The 16,442-nt window shown below is 53.4% G+C and overlaps 1 long non-coding RNA gene across 1 annotated transcript in view; it reads right to left on the bottom strand.

Moving 5' to 3' along the window:
• Positions 1 to 16,442, bottom strand: part of LOC139227748 (uncharacterized) — a 56,328-nt gene that overhangs the window by 13,710 nt on the left and 26,176 nt on the right. The window contains exon 2 of the long non-coding RNA XR_011587461.1: positions 2,217 to 2,281. This is a non-coding gene — a long non-coding RNA (uncharacterized lncRNA). The remainder of the gene's footprint in view (positions 1 to 2,216; positions 2,282 to 16,442) is intronic.

The raw sequence follows: 16,442 nt of genomic DNA on the forward strand, positions 1-16,442 counted from the left end.
CCACACCCTCCTCACCTCCCCGTGAATATCGGAACCATTGTCTCTGACCCATGACAATCAGCAACCTGTATAAAGATGAACCGTCAACAAGGTCAGTTAATGCTGTGCTTATTCTGAGCTCCCCTTTCAACCTGCTCTAATCCTTGCATTCCCGGTTGGATAAAATATGTAATTCATGCAGGGGACTTGGGTGGTACAATCACACCGTCCTTTCAGCATGGAGCTCAGGTCCAGCACAGACCAATAAGATGCAAATATCCACTCTGTGCCAGCTGGAAAATGCCTTTAAGTTAGAGAAACACAGCCATCGGCAGACTCCTGCTCTACAGACCACCACTGCCCTACACAGCTCTCAGCTGTGGCTTAGGTGGTAGCACTCTCGCCTCTGAGTCAGAGGGTTGTGGGTTCTGGTCCTACTCCAGAGACTTGAGCACAAGATCAAGGCCCACATTCCAGTGTAGTACTGAGGGAGTGCTGCACTGTCAGAGGCGCCGTCTTTCGTTTGAGATGCTGAGGCCCCGTTTGCCCTCTCAGGTGGACGTAAAAAATCTCGTTACTATTTCGGAAAGAGCGGGGCAAGCAGAGGGCGGTGGTCCTGGCCAATATTTATCATTCAACCATCATCAGTAAAAAAATATATGCCGTTTGTGGGATAGAAACATAGAAACATAGAAAATAGGTGCAGGAGTAGGCCATTCGGCCCTTCTAGCCTGCACCGCCATTCAATGAGTTCATGGCTGAACATTCAACTTCAGTACCCCATTCCTGCTTTCTCGCCATACCCCTTGATCCCCCTAGCAGTAAGGACCTCATCTAACTCCTTTTTGAATATATTTAGTGAATTGGCCTCAACAACTTTCTGTGGTAGAGAATTCCACAGGTTCACCACTCTCTGGGTGAAGAAGTTCCTCCGCATCTCGGTCCTAAATGGCTTACCCCTTATCCTTAGACTGTGACCCCTGGTTCTGGACTTCCCCAACATTGGGAACATTCTTCCTGCATCTAACCTGTCTAACCCCGTCAGAATTTTATATGTTTCTATGAGGTCCCCTCTCATTCTTCTGAACTCCAGTGAATACAAGCCCAGTTGATCCAGTCTTTCTTGATAGGTCAGTCCCGCCATCCCGGGAATCAGTCTGGTGAACCTTCGCTGCACTCCCTCAATAGCAAGAATGTCCTTCCTCAGGTTAGGAGACCAAAACTGTACACAATACTCCAGGTGTGGCCTCACCAATGCCCTGTACAACTGTAGCAACACCTCCCTGCCCCTGTACTCAAATCCCCTTGCTATGAAGGCCAACATGCCATTTGCTTTCTTAACCGCCTGCTGCACCTGCATGCCAACCTTCAATGACTGATGTACCATGACACCCAGGTCTCTTTGCACCTCCCCTTTTCCTAATCTGTCACCATTCAGATAATAGTCTGTCTCTCTGTTTTTACCACCAAAGTGGATAACCTCACATCTGTGCTACTATTGGCTGCTGTGTTTCCGCCATTACAACATATTGAAATGTGTGCAGGAAAACTTTGGACCAGTGTGTTTCCAGCCCAACCGGGAAGGAAGCTGGATCTAGTGCTGGGGAATGAAGGGGGGCAAGTGGAGCATCTTTCATACAGTGATCAGAACACTATGAGATTTAGAGTTGTTATGGAAAATGGCAAGAAACATCAGGGAAGATACTCAATTGGAATAGGGTTCATTTCAGTGAGTTGAAAAGGGATTTGGCCCAAATGAATTGGTAACAAAAATTGGTAAGTAAATCAGCAAATTAAAATGCGAGGCCTTCAAGGAGATAGTTTGGGTACGGACTAGACACATTCCTATGAGACAGAAAGGAAGGCCATCCCAAGCTAGAAATCCCGGCATGACTAAAGATATGGGCCATGCAATTTGTGGTCAGCAGCAAACAACACTTGCCATTCATTACAATTACCCACAGAATTTTACACTGCGATTTACGGTTATAAAGCAGTCAAAGCAGAGTAGCACCCTCTACAGGGGATCTGGGACCTGTGTGAACTTGGCAAGCCACGGTGTGTCTCCTAAACCAATAAGATTGAAAAATCCTTACTGCAACACACAGGGAGGAATTTTTACTTTTTGGTCCGCTGGGAGCAGGGCTGGGAGGCCTGGTAGCGTGTGGGAAACCACATCGTGAGCAGCGAATACAGTATACTAAATTGAAAGAGGTACAAGTAAATCGCTGTTTCACCTGGAAGTAGTGTTTGAGGTAATAAAAACAGAGAATGCTGGAAATCTCAGCTGGTCAGGCAGCATCTATGGAGAGAAAAACAGAGTTAACGTTTCAGGTCGACGACCCTTTGTCAGAACTGCCACATGTTCGAAACGAGCACATTCTTAAGCACTGAAAGGGGGAGGGGAGGAAAGAACAAAAGGGAAGGTCTGTGACAGGATGGAAGGCAGAAGAGATTAGAGAGACAAAAGGGATGAGGGGACAAATTGAAATGATAATGATAGAAGTTAGAAAAAGTTTAAGATGGATAGGGTGTCAATGGCAGAGTAATGACCAGCTGCCATTGGAGACAAAGAGAAATAAACGAGAAGAAAAAGAGAAAAAAAACATAACATTGGGGGGGGGGGGGGGGGGGGAGAAGGGAGCCAAAGATGACCAGAGATTATACGCTCTGAAATTGTTGAATTTGATGTTGAGTTCAGAAGGCTGTAAGGTGCCTAAACGAAAGATGAGGTGCTGTTCCTCGAGCTTGTGTTGAGCTCCGTTGGAACAGTACAGGAGACCGAGGACGGAGAGGTCAGAGTGGGAGTGGGAGTGGAGTGGGGAACTAAAGTGACAGGTGACTGGAAGCTCAGGGCCACACTCATGGACTGAACGGAGGCGCTCCGCAAAGTGGGCACCCAATCTACGTTTGGTCTCCCCAATGTAGAGGAGACCACATCGTGAGCAGCGAATACAGTATACTACATTGCAAAATGTTGTATATGCATGCCTGTTTACTGTATGATGTCTATAACATTGTTATGCCACACTAAATGTACCCTTACACTGTACACACCTTACCTGTACACCAGAGGGCGTTGCTGCTGGAGACCTAAGGGTTACCTGCACACTGCAGGCAACCCAATATAAAAAGGAGCTCACAGCTTGGTGTCCTCACTCGAGGAGCTGCAAATAAAGGACTTAAGTCTACACAGTTTCAGTATCATACCCTGCCTCATGGAGTCATTTGCTAAAGATATCTACATACACTACAACTGGCGATGAGGATACGAGGTCACGAACTACACGCTCAACATGTCTAACCTCAGCAACTTTCAGCAATTTACAGAAGGCGAAGATTGGGATGCTTTTGTGGAAAGATTGAAACATTTCTTTATAGCCAATGACCTGGATGGGAACACAGCTACACCACCGAATAAGCCCAGGGCCATCCTGCTTAGCAGTTGTGGGCCCTCCATCCATTGTCTCGTCAGGGACTTGCTAGCCCCAGCGAAGACAACCACCAAAAGCTATTAGGAGCTTGTAACACTCATACAGGAACAACTAAAACCGAAAGAAAGCATCCTCACAGCCAGGCATCGGTTCTACACTTACTGGCGACCTGAGGGCCAAGAAATTGCTAAGTATGCTGCACCGTGTGATTTTGGAGACCACCTAAATGAAGCCCTAAGGGACAGATTCATCATTGGAATCAGCCACGAGGACCTCCTGCACAAGTTGCTCTCTGCTGACATCATGGTCACCCTGCAGAAAGCAATCCAAGTGAGCCAGGCCTACATGGTTTCGGCCGGCGACTCCAAGCGAATACTGACCCAGAACTCTAAACCGGCGAGCGCAGTGCACCGCATGGATACTTCGAAAGGCAGGAAGGCTGCCCCGAGTCCAGCAACCCTGAGTTCGCCACATGGGGCAAACCGGATGGCCCCGTGCTGGCACTGTGGAGGAAACCACAGGGCCCACCAGTGCCACTACAAAGACTATGCATGCAAAGGCTGCAAAGAAAAAGGGCACCTCCAAAGAATGTGCAGAAAAAGCTGTACTCACCGTGTGTCTGATGAGTGGCTGATCACCAGGGCTCCGACACAGATGATGGTGAAGTTGCTCAAACCCTGGGAGAAGAGTATGGAATTAATACTTGCTCCACTGAAAGTTCTCCATGGACGATGGAAGTGGACATCAACAGGGTCCCAGTCTCCATGGAAATCGACATGGGGTGAGCCAGTCTATGATGAGCCAAATGACCTTTGAAAAACTTTGGATAAATCCCGCCAATCTACCGAAACTGTCTCCTGTCCAGGCGCAGCTCCTCACCTACAGTAAAGGTAAAATCCCAGTCGTTGGCAGCGCGAATGTCCAGGTCTCCCAGGGTGGCGTGTTGAACAAACTTCCCCTGTGGATTGTAGCCGGCAACAGTCCCACGTTGCTGGGCAGGAATTGGATGAACCCGATCCACATCAGGCGAAGTGGCGACGGCTTCTGGTCCCCGGCAATCGACCTCGAACATGGATCCATCGCTGCATCCGGAGGTTCCATTGTCCAGCTCGACGGCGCGGCATGACTCCACAACACCACAGCAAAATCTCCAAGACCGAGCATCCAAACTCCATTTTCCGGACTGGAGCAGGACTCCAAGAGGTGAACATCGACAAAAGAAATTGATTCCCAACGTCCAGTGTCGAACCTGTGGAAGAAAAGAGCAGGAGAGCCAGAAGATGGCGGCCGCACCACGAGGAGCAGAACCTGTAATCAAAATGGTCGCGGCCATACCACGAGGGGCAGCGTTGGAGGAGCGACACATGGCACCGAGCGGCCAATCGGATTGGGAGGCTCCCTTAAAGGAGACTGGTAACCAAATAAATTTAAAGGGACAGTTTCAACTATTTGAGTACAAGGACTTTAAAGCTAAAGATGCAATTAAAGGGTGCAAGTATGAAAATGCATGCAATGTAACCATGACTTGTGATGCTGGTTTAACTAATGTGACTAATGAGATGAATGCATGTGTCAATAAGGTTAAGAACAAGTTTATTATGCTTAACAATAATGATAGAGAATGTGAAATGCCTAATGTAACCATGTCTGTTGAAACCAGGACACCCAAAAGTGATGCAAATGCTAGAATGTACAATGCATGCTCGACTATGTGTGATCAGAGCCAAGGTGTCATGTATACTGGTAGGACACTGCCAAAGGACATTGGGTCCTACAGGGACCATGCTGATGCCAATGGAATCCTCCTGTGGGAGACCCCCAGGTCCAGCAGGCTATCTGACCATGTAGCCTGGACCTTTGGAACGAATGTGATGCCCCTTGCAGGACACATACACCCAGTGGGAGCACACCCACTACAGGGACAGTGGCCAATGGGCAGCCCAGCCACCACCAATGGCAACCTGCACCAGACCAGCCCTACAACCCCTGGCTACCAGGGCCAACACCAGGAGCGTGAGGCCAATACCCTCCAGCTTCCATGGCAAATCCTGGGATGACCTGACCCTCATCCCCATTGGTGGACAAGGAGCCCACTCAGTCTTGTGGCCTTGCCCACCACCCCACAACTACCCACATCAGTGTATACACACCACCCACTGCTGCCGTGGCTACCCCCCACAACAGTGACACCCACTTGGTCTGTGTGTGAGGGAGGGGAAACATACGAGACCAGCCTCAAGTACAGGGGTCACACCTGGCAACCACACAACCCTCACCACAACCTCCCATAGCCCACCACTCATCACCTCCCCATGTCATGACAATAAGGATATGAAAAATGCTTAGGGGGGAGTATTGTTGTATGTGCATGCCTGTATACTGTGTGATGTCTGCAACACTGTTATGCAACACTGAATGTACCCTTGCACTGTACACACCTTACCTGTACACCAGAGGGTGCTGCTGCTGGAGACCTAAGGGTTACCTGCACACTGCAGATAACCCAGTATAAAAAGGAGCTCACAGCTTGGTGTCCTCACTCGAGGAACTGCAAATAAAGGACTACAGGTCTACACAGTTTCAGTATCATACCCTGCCTCATGGAGTCATTTGCTAAAGGTATCTATGTACACTACAAAGTACAAGTAAATCGCTGTTTCACCTGGAAGGAGTATTTGGGGCCCTGGACAGTGGGAAGGGGAGGGGGTAAAAGGGCAGGTGTTGCATCTCCTGCACTTGCACGGGAAGGTGCCGTGGGAAGGGGAGAGGGGGCTGGGGGTGACTGCGGAATGGACCAGGGTGTCGCGGAGGGAACGGTCCCTTCGGAATGCTGAGAGGGGAGGGGAAGATATGATTGGTGGTGGGATCACGCTGGAGGTGGTGAAAATGGCAGAGGATGATCCGTTGAACATGGAGGCTGGTGGGGTGAAAGGTGAGGATGACGGGAACCCTGTTGTGGTTCTGAGAGGGAGGGGAAGGAGTGAGAGTAGAGGTGTGGGAAATAGAATGGACTCGATCAAGGGCCATGTTAATCACGGCGGAGGGGAATCCTCGGTTGAGGAAAAAGGAAGAGATGTCAGAGGCACTAGTGTGAAAGGTGGCGTTTTCGGAGCAGATGCGACGGAGACGGAGGAACTGGGAAAATGGAATGGAGTCCTTACAGGAAGCGGGGTGGGAGGAAGTGTAATCCAGGCAGCTGTAGGAGTCAGTGGGCTTATCGTGGATACTGGTCGAAAGCCTATCCCCAGAAATGGAGATGGAGAAGTCAAGGAAGGGAAGGGAAGAGTCGGAGATGGACAATGTGAAGGTGAGGGAAGGGTGGAAATTGGATGCAAAGTGAATGAAATTTTCAAGTTCAGGGCAGGAGCAGGAAACGGCACCGATACAGTCATCAATGTACCGGAAAAAAGGGTGAGAGAGGGGACCCGAGTATGACTGGAACAAAGAATGTTTCACATATCCCACGAAAAGGCAGGCATAGCAAGAACCCAAGCGGATTCCCATAGCAACACCTTTAATTTGGAGGAAGTGAGTGGAGTTAAAGGGGAAGTTGTTCAATGTGAGAACAAGTTCAGTCAGGCGGAGGAAGGTGGTGGTGGATGGGGACTGGTTGGGCCTCTGCTCGAGGAAGAACTGGAGCGCCCTCAGGTCATCCTGGTGGAGAATGGAAGGGACTGCCTATGATGATGGGGTAAGTAGCAAGTAACAAGTGCCAGGCAATGACCACCTCCACAAGAGAGTCTAACCACTGCCCCTTGACATTCAACCGCATTACCATCACCAAATCTCCCACCATCAGTACCCTGGGAGTCACCATTGACCAGAAACTTAAGCCATTTAAATATTGTGTCTATAAGAGTAGGTCAGAGGCTGGATATTCTTCAGCGAGTGTCTCACCTCCTGACTCCCGAAAGCCTTTCAACTATCCACAAGGCACAAGATAGGAGTGTGATGGAATACTCTCCACTTGCCTGGATGAGTGCAGCTCCAACAACACTCAAGAACCTCGACACTATCCAGGACAAAGCAGCCCACTTGATTGACACCTGATCCATCAACTTCAACACTAACTCCCTCCATCACCTGCGCAATGTAGCTGCCGTGTGTACCATCTACAAGATGCACTGCAGCAACTCGCCAAGGCTTCTTCAGTAGCACTTTCCAAATCAACGACCTTTGTCACCTAGAATGACAAGGGCAGCAGGCACATTGGATTACCTCCACGCTCCCCTCCAAGTCATATACCAACCTAACTTGGAAATATATCGCCATTCCTTAATCATCGCTGGGTGAAAATCCTGGAATTCCTTCCCTACAGCACTGTGGGTGAATCTTCACTGTACGGACTGCAGCCGTTCAAGGCGACGGCTCACCACCAGCTTCTCAAGGGCAAATAGGGATAGGCAATAAATGCTGGCCTTGCCGGCGACACCCACATCTCATGAACGAATTAAAAAAAGTACTCCAGCTGGGGCCAAACTAATGTTTTATATAGGTTTAGCATAACCTCCTGGCTTTTGTACGCTATGCCTCTATTTATAAAGCTCAGAATTTGATATGCTATAGTAACTGCTTTGTTAATTTGTCCTGCCAAAGATGTGTGCACAAACCCCCCCCAAGGGTTCTTGCACCCCCTTTAAAATTGTACCAGACGCACACAGATCCACATGTGCAGGCAACACACCTGTGCAGAAGGGCAATGCACAAGGGAAATTCGGGGCATTCTAGGGTGATGGGCTTGGCTGCCGTAAGACCTCCAGAAACTTTGGGAAAATGGCGTAAACTTGCGCTGCTTTTTCTGGTATTTCCACTCAATGGGAGAACCCCAATGGAATTCACTCTTTCCAGCTGGGATCAACCCGAAGTAATGAAATGGTAGCATCCTGCTCGTTGTATCCAGACTAACTGCGTTTCCCCAGCTGGAATCAACAAACCTTATTCGATATGATTCTGAAACTACAGGGTACATTCACTCGCTGAGTTATTGGGAATCATTAAAACTTCACAGTAAATGAGGAGGTAGTAGAGAAATTGGATCGGATAAAAATAGATAAAGAGATACTTAAAAGGTTGGCACCGTTCCAAGTAGCTAAGTCACCCGGCCCAGATGAGATGTATCCTACGTTGTTGAGGGAAGAAATTGTGGAGGCTCTGGCCACAATCTTCCAATCCTCCTTAGATATAAGAATAGTGCCCAATGACTGGAGCATGGCAAATGTTACACACCTGTTCACAAAAGGGGAGAGGGATAAACCCAGAATTCAGCTCAGTTAGCCCACCGTCGGTGGTGGGAAAACTTTTAGAGACATTAATCTTAGACAACATTAATTGGCACTTAGAAAAATATGGGTTAATAAATGAAAGCCAACACTGATTTGTTAAAGGCAAATCATGTTTGACTAACTTGATTGAGTTATTTGATTACGTAATGGAGAAGGGTAATGAGGGTAGTGCATTTGATGTTGTGTATATGGATTGTGTATAGCCGCTGGAGTGGAATTAAACTACAGAACCAGTGGGAAGCTGTTCAACCTGCGCCATCTCCAGACCAGATCCAAGACCACCCCGACCTCTGTCATCGAGTTACAGTACGCGGACGGCGCCTGCGTCTGCGCACATACAGAGGCTGTACTCCAGGACATAGTCGACGTATTTACTGAGGCATACAAAAGCATGGGCCTTATGCTAAACATCCGTAAGACAAAGGTCCTCTACCAACCTTTCCTCACCGCACAGCACTGCCCCCCAGTCAGCAAGGTCCATGGCACAGCCCTGGACAACGTGGACCACTTCTCATATCTCAGGAGCCTCCTATCAACAAGAGCAGGCATCGTCGACGAGATCCAACACCGCCTTCAGTGCGCCAGTGCAGCCTTCAGCCGCCTGTTTGAAGACCAGGCCCTCAAAACTGCCACCAAGCTCATGGTCTACAGGGCTATAGCAATACCTGCCCTCCTGTATGGCTCGGAGACATGGACCATGTACAGTAGACAACTCAAGTTGCTGGAGAAATATCACCAACGATGTCTCAGCAAGATCCTAGAAATCTCCTGGGAGGACAGGTGCACCAACATCAGTGTCCTCGGCCAGACTAACATCCCCAGCATTGAAGCACTGACCACACTCGATTAGCTCCGATGGGCAGGCCACAAAGTTCGCATGCCAGACTCGAGACTCCCAAAGCAAGTGCTCTCCTCGGAGCTCCTTCACTGCAAACGAGCCAAAGGTGGGCAGCGGAAATGCTACAAGAACACCCTCAAAGCCTCCCTGATAAACTGTAACATCTCTACTGACACCTGGGAGTCGCTGGCCCAAGACCGCCCTAAGTTGAGGAAGTGCATCCAAGAGGGCGCTGAGCACCTCAAGTCTCATTGCCGAAAGCATGCAGAAATCAAGTGCAGATAGTGGAAAGAGCGTGTGGCAAATAAGTCCTGCCCCCCCCCACTTCCCCTGGTGAATGTCTGTCCCACCTGTGACAGAGTCTGTGGCTCGCGTATTGGACTGTTCAGCCTTGACGTCCTTGACGGCGTCCCTTCGCTTTGGGAGAGGGGTGCGCCAGGGATGCCCCATGTCCGGCCAGTTATATGCCATCTGTGTGGAGCCTTTCCTGCACCTCCTGCGGACGAGGTTGACGGGACTGGCTCTGCAAGGGCCGGGCGTGGAGGTCGTCCTCTCAGCTTACGCCGATGACGTGCTCCTTACGGTAGAGGATCCCGCTGACCTGCGGAGGATGCGTGAGTGCCAGGAGATTTACTCGGCCGCATCCTCCGCCAGGATCAACTGGGAGAAATGTTCCGGACTCCTGGTGGGTCAATGGCGGGTGGACTCCCTGCCGGAGGAGTTCAGTCCTTTTGCCTGGAGCACGACCCATCTCCTCTATCTGGGAGTCTACTTTAGCCCCGACGAGGAAGCCTGGCCGGCAAACGGGCAAGAGCTGGAGGCCAAGGTCGCCGCTCGCCTAGGGCGCTGGACAGGACTGCTCCGAGTGCTGTCCTACAGGGGTCGAGCGCCAGTCATAAACCAGCTGGTTGCTGCCATGCTGTGGTACCGACTGGTCACTTTGACCCCTCCACCTGCGTTTGTCACCAAGGTACAGAAGAAGCTGGTGGACTTCTTCTGTAACAACAGGAAGCACTGGGTCTCTGCTGCAGTCTTGCGTCTCCCGCTTGGGGAGGGCGGTCAGTCGTTGATGTGCGTCAGCACCCAGCTCGCGACTTTCCGTCTTCAGACCCTGCAGAGATACCTTTACGTCGAGCCCCTTCCTAGGTGGCGTGCTCTGGCGACGTATTTCTTCCGCCAGCAGCACGGCCTCAACTACGACATGCAGCTCCTGTTTGTGAGCATGGGGGATGTCAGGACCGCCGTCCAGGAGCTGCCTCTCTTTTACAAGGAACTCACCAGGGTCTGGAACAAAGTCTCCACCAAGCGCAGCTCTCCACCGGCTGGAGTGGCGGCCGTCCTGCAGAAGCCGCTGCTCGGGAATGCGTACCTCCACGAGAGGGCTGTGGCTGGTGAGGTGACCAGGGTCAGGGACCTGCTTGATGCTGGAGGAGCGGGCTGGATGGCGCCAGACACAATGGCGCGGCGCCGAAATTAGGACGACATCCGCCGCATGGCCGATGCCATCGAGTCGCTAAAAACAGCTCTGGGCCTGACTCCGTTAGGTGCATCGAGGAGGCTCAAGCACATGGGGAGATCCCTTCCGAACTGACCCCCGTCCGGATGGAATTCCTCATCGGCACCAAACCCGGGAACCTCCCTCAGGAGCCGGCGCCTCCCAACTTGAGCCGCCTCGGGGAAATCCCCTCCGTGCCTTTCAGTTCCGCGCGGAGGGGTTTTCTGTACGGGCTGCTCCTGCACACTCTCAACTTGGTCATCCTCGCCTGCCATCCGGAAACGCCATGGCGTACCTTCTTGCCGTCCGGAGGAGGCGGGTGTCCCTGATGGAGGGCACTCTGCGCGGGAGTCCTCTCACTATTTATCGGGGACTTGGCCTGGAGGGTACTGCACGGAGCAGTTCCGTGCAATAAATTTTTAAGCCGGTTCACGGGCTCCCAGGCCGCCTGCAATTTCTGCGGTCTGGAAGAGTCCGTGTTCCATGTTTTTATCGAATGCAAGAGGTTGCAGCCCCAGTTTAATTATTTAAAGGGACTGCTCCTGAAATTCTGGCTGCAGTTCAGTCCCACACTCCTGATCTTTGGGCACCTTGTGCGGAGGGGAGCGGATAGGTCCGAGGGCCTCCTCGTAGGACTGCTCCTGGGCACGGCCAAGGGTGCTATCAGCCGGTCCAGGCAGCGGGCGGTCGAGGGAGTCGTTCAGCCTGACTGCCTGCCTCTCTTCCGCGTGTACATCCGCGCCAGGGTGTCCTTGGAGATGGAGCACGCGGTGTCCACCTGTACGCTCGCGGCTTTCCGCGAGAGGTGGGCACCGGAGGGACTGGAGTGCATCATCATGCCCGGCAACCAAATTTTAATTTGATTTTATGTTTCAAAGTTTAATTTGTTTTAATTGCCGGTATTTTTAGTGTCCCCCTCCCCTTTTATAGGGGGCACTTGGAGAAAAAAAATATATGATTTTAGTGCCCCAAAAAAAACTAAACACAAACAAAAACACAAAAACCCCCCCCCAAAAAAACACAAAAAAAAGGGCCTTGAAAATGGTTGGTGTGTCCCCCAGATCAGGGGGACACGATTTAATGTTTTAGTTTCCTCCCAAAAAGAGTTCTGTAGACAAGGGTGGAGCTGTTGGAGGCGTCGCCTGATCATTTGGAGCCTGGAGCAGTGAGGGAAGGAGTTCCCTGCTGTTGCTCCTGCCTGGAAGGCCTTTGTGAACCCTGAGACCAGCCCAGGAAGAGGAGGAAGGGGCTTACTCCAATTCCAATTCATCCAGAGGGAGAGGAGGAGAGCAGAAAATTCAACATCATTATTACTTTTACAAAGAGTTGGAGAGAGGGGGAAAAGAACAACAACTATCCAGTGTGGAAGGAGGGAAAGACTTCATCATCAAAAGATGGGTGTATTGGTGCATTCCCCGAAAGACTTTGTTATATCGGTGGGGGGAGGAAAGAAAACTTGCTAGAGGGCTGGAACATCGCGGGGGTTGTGTGTGTGTGGAAGTGTGTGTGGGGGTCTTGCTAAATAACTAGGCCCCACACAGCACTGAAGCACCCCTCCCCCATTGCCTAGCCTGGGATAGCTGGAGCTACCTGGCTGAAGACTGATTAATCACCCTATTTAACATCGTTGGGAGTGCTGTGCCTGGGTGGCTCCAGCTGCCCCAAGTGAAGACATCTTCTCCCCCCACCCGAAGACCATCTACAAAGACTGTTTTGTTTGCCATCTGGAGGGTGCACCCCAGCAACACCCACCCATCACTGTGAGGGGAGACCTGCCCTCACAGCTTCCCTCTTTCCCACTCCCCCTCCCTCTTTCTCTGTCACTCTCTCTGTCTCTCCCCTCTCTCTCTGAGAGCCGCTTTCTCCTAATTGGAAAAATCAATTACAAGACAACTGAGCAGAGGGAGCAAGGCCCCTCCCCAAACGTCAACTAGGGGAGAGGTGTGCCTCTTTCAGAGCTCCCTCTGTTCAAACACCAACGAGGCCATTTAAGCCCATTAAGGCCTGTGACTTTGGGGTGGGTGTAGCCCTTAAAGGGACCCCGTGATGGCGACCCCATCCACGCCGGTGGCAGGGCCAGCTAAGACGTACGCGCAGGCGGCGTCCACATCCACGGCGCCTCCTGCTGCCCTGCCACCTTTCAGACTAATAACAAAGAAACACGGGGTCAAGAGCTACACTCACCCCACAATGAGCATCGAGGAGTGTGTGCGGGCGATGTCTGGGGTAGTCGGCCCCTCGGCCATTGTCGCAGCCTCCAAGATGTCTGGGAAGGCGGTGTTCTTCCTGGGGTCGGAGCAGGCGGTGTCCCTGGCCCTTGAAAAGGGGCTCACGGTGGGCGGGACGTTCCTGTCGGTGGACCCTCTCGAGGCCGCCGCGCAGAGGGTATTCCTTTCCAACGTCCCGCCCTTTGTTCCCGCTGAGCTCCTCCTCCCTCACCTACACCAACTGGGGGAGGTAAGGTCAGGGATAAACCCCATACCGCTCGGCCTCAGGGAGAGCAGTCTGCGCCACGTGTTCTCCTTCCGCCACCAGCTCTTTGTCCGACTGCCGCGGGAGGAGACGACGGAGGGATCATTTAATGTGGTGCACGAGGGGACTGCCTACCGCGTCTTCTGGACGTCGGACGGCGTGCGGTGCCATGCCTGTAGGGAGGTGGGGCACGTTCGCAGGAACTGCCCCACCTCCAAGGCCCCCAAACCACCGAAGGCGGCCAATGCTGGCACCGCCGCCACCCCTCCCCCTATTTGCGTCCGCATACCGGGAGCTGTGGGTGCGCGGGCATCATCGGAGGCTTTTGTTTTCACGACCTCCGGTCGGGGGGAGGGAGAGCGTCCGGCCGGAAAGAAGGCGCGGAGGAAGGTGAAACATATCGCGGCGGGTCCCCTCAGTGCGCCAGACAGTCTGATCACCGCGCTCAGCCCAACCCTGTCACCGGCGAGCGCGTGGTGCCCTGAGCCCGTGCCCGAGCCCTTGACCATTACCGCAGAGGGGCTTGGGCGCGGGCAAGAAAAGAAAAAGGGGGGAGTGGAGCGGGAGGCCTCGGCAGACATGGAGGTCTCCATGCCTCCGCGCCCCCCAGGAACAAAAGGAGGCGCCGCTCCAATGAGGTGGAGGGGGAACAACATCCCTCCGCGGAGGAGCCGGTGCCTGCCGCGTGTCCCGCGTCCCCCACCAGCGCCCCCAAACTGCGCCATAGGCGAGATGAATCTGTCACCGAGGAGGGTGGGGCAGTCAAGGCTGTCGTGGGGGGCGTGGGGCCAGCGGAGAAATGCGTTGCCGCCGGGTCGAGCGTCCCGGGGACTGAGGCGGGCAGTCCCGAAAAGGCCGAACCTGAGCCGACCCAGCTGTTAACCAACTTCCCCCGGGAGTCGCTCGACCCGGAAGAATTACAAAGTGTTAACAATTTTAATGATTCTGTACACGCTGGGCGGGGGGGGTGGAGGCGGGGAGGGAGAAGAACACCAACCCTCGCCCCCTACTTTGGAGCTGGGAGAATTGGAGGACCTGGAACATTTCTTTGACTAGGTTTCCCCGGTTTCCCCGGTTCCTGGGGCAGAGGAGGAACCCCTTCCGCTGTCGCTTCCTGACCCAGCACCACTTTTAAAAGAGCCCAGTGGGGACTCCTCTGCCGACGATCCTGGGGGTGGGATCGGGACAGAGCCAGGGTCGGATGGAGCGGCCGGGCCGTTTGCCGTACCTCGTGCGATCGACGGGCCGGCTGCTGGCGGCCACCTCCCGGAGGGGGACAGGGACTCGGTGGGGGACGAGGGAGAAGATCTAGAGTCCATCGCCAGTGAGGCGGTGGATCTCCTTGTGCCCGCCGCTGAGTCCCCCCTCATTCCTGTAAAGGAACTCCGGGACTTTTTGGCCCAGAGCCAGGGTCGCTGCAACCGAGCCCATCTGGCCCGGGAAAAATGGTCCGAGCCGGTGCTGCTCATCGCGTCCTTCCGCGCCGCCGCTAAAACCATGGCCGCGGGCGGGCCCTTACCTACGGCGCAAAGCCTTGAGCTGCGCCGGCTCAAAAGGTTCCTCGCTGGGCTGCTGCGGGAGTGGAGGTCAAAAAACGACTCCACTCCCCCCCCCCACAATAGGTTAGGTAGAGGTTGCACTATGCTTTTGTCATGAAAATAACCATAGCCAGCCTCAACATCAATGGCGACAGAAAGGCACACCGTAGATTTAACAATTTTTCGCTCCTGCGGGAGGGGAAATATGTGGTGTGCTTCCTGCAAGAAACCCAGACCGATCCAGGAGATGAAGCCACGTGGCTCCTGGAATGGCAAGGAGAGGTCCGCATGAGCCACCTCACCGCCACTTCTTGTGGGGTGGCCATCTTGCTGGCCCCACATTTTCAGCCGGAGATCTTGGGGGTCGAGGAGCTCCATCTCGTGAACGTGTACGCCCCTCAGCCCGGCCCGCAGCAAGCGCGCTTCTTCGAAGAAGTGTCCGCTCTTCTTGGCTCCGTCGACGTCGGTGACTGCATTGTCCTGGGGGGGGTTTTACCTGCACCCTCGAGGCGAGTGAACGCTCTGGTGCCCCGCAGAGCATGACGGCTATTGAGAAGTTGAGGGACCTAATCGGGTCCTTCGACTTGGTGGATGTCTGGCGAGGACGGTGAGGAGGCCTGGAGTAGGATGGTCCAGAATCGACCGCCTTTACGTGTCTCGGGCGTACGTTTCCTGCGTCCCGGCGGCCTCCACGCGGCCGGTGCCATGTTCGGACCACCACCTGCTGTGGGCGGAGCTCGCTTCGCTCCGCGCGAGGACGGGGTCCGCGTACTGGCATTTTAACAACCAGCTGCTGGAGGACGTGCGGTTCCACGACTCATTCCGTCGTTTCTGGGCTCACTGGAGAAGGAAGCAGGCGTTCTTCCCCTCCTTGAGGCTATGGTGAGACGTGCGCAAGGCTCACGTCCGCGTCTTCTGTCAAGAGTACGCGAGGGGGTCGACCAAGAGGCGGGCGGCCAGGGTCGGGCGCCTAGAAAAAGAGGTGCTCGACCTGGAGTCCCGTCTCGGTCATGTCGTCGAGGACCCGGCCCTGCGGACGGTGTACGTAGCGAAGAAGGCCGCATGAAGGACCTGCAGCTCATCGGGTCCCGAGGCATGTTCGTGAGGTCGTGGATCCGGTTCCTGCGGGATCTGGACCGCGGCTCCCCCTTCTTCTACTCGCTGGAGTGTCCGTAAGCAGCTCTTGACGCTGCTGGCTGACGAAGGCTCTCTCGTCTCGAATCCGGAGGGCGTCAACAACAGGGCCCGTGAATATTACAGAGCTCTGTTCTCTCCGGAGCCGTCCAGCGAGGAAGCGTGTAGAGTTTTGTGGGAGGACCTGCCGAAGGTCAGCCCGGAGGGCGCCGAAAATCTGGAAGCTCCGCTAAGCCTGGCGGAGCTGACCGGCACCCTCGACCGGCTCTC

Source organism: Pristiophorus japonicus, chromosome 17 (assembly GCF_044704955.1).
Source record: "Pristiophorus japonicus isolate sPriJap1 chromosome 17, sPriJap1.hap1, whole genome shotgun sequence".
NCBI classification, from domain to species: Eukaryota; Metazoa; Chordata; class Chondrichthyes; family Pristiophoridae; genus Pristiophorus; species Pristiophorus japonicus.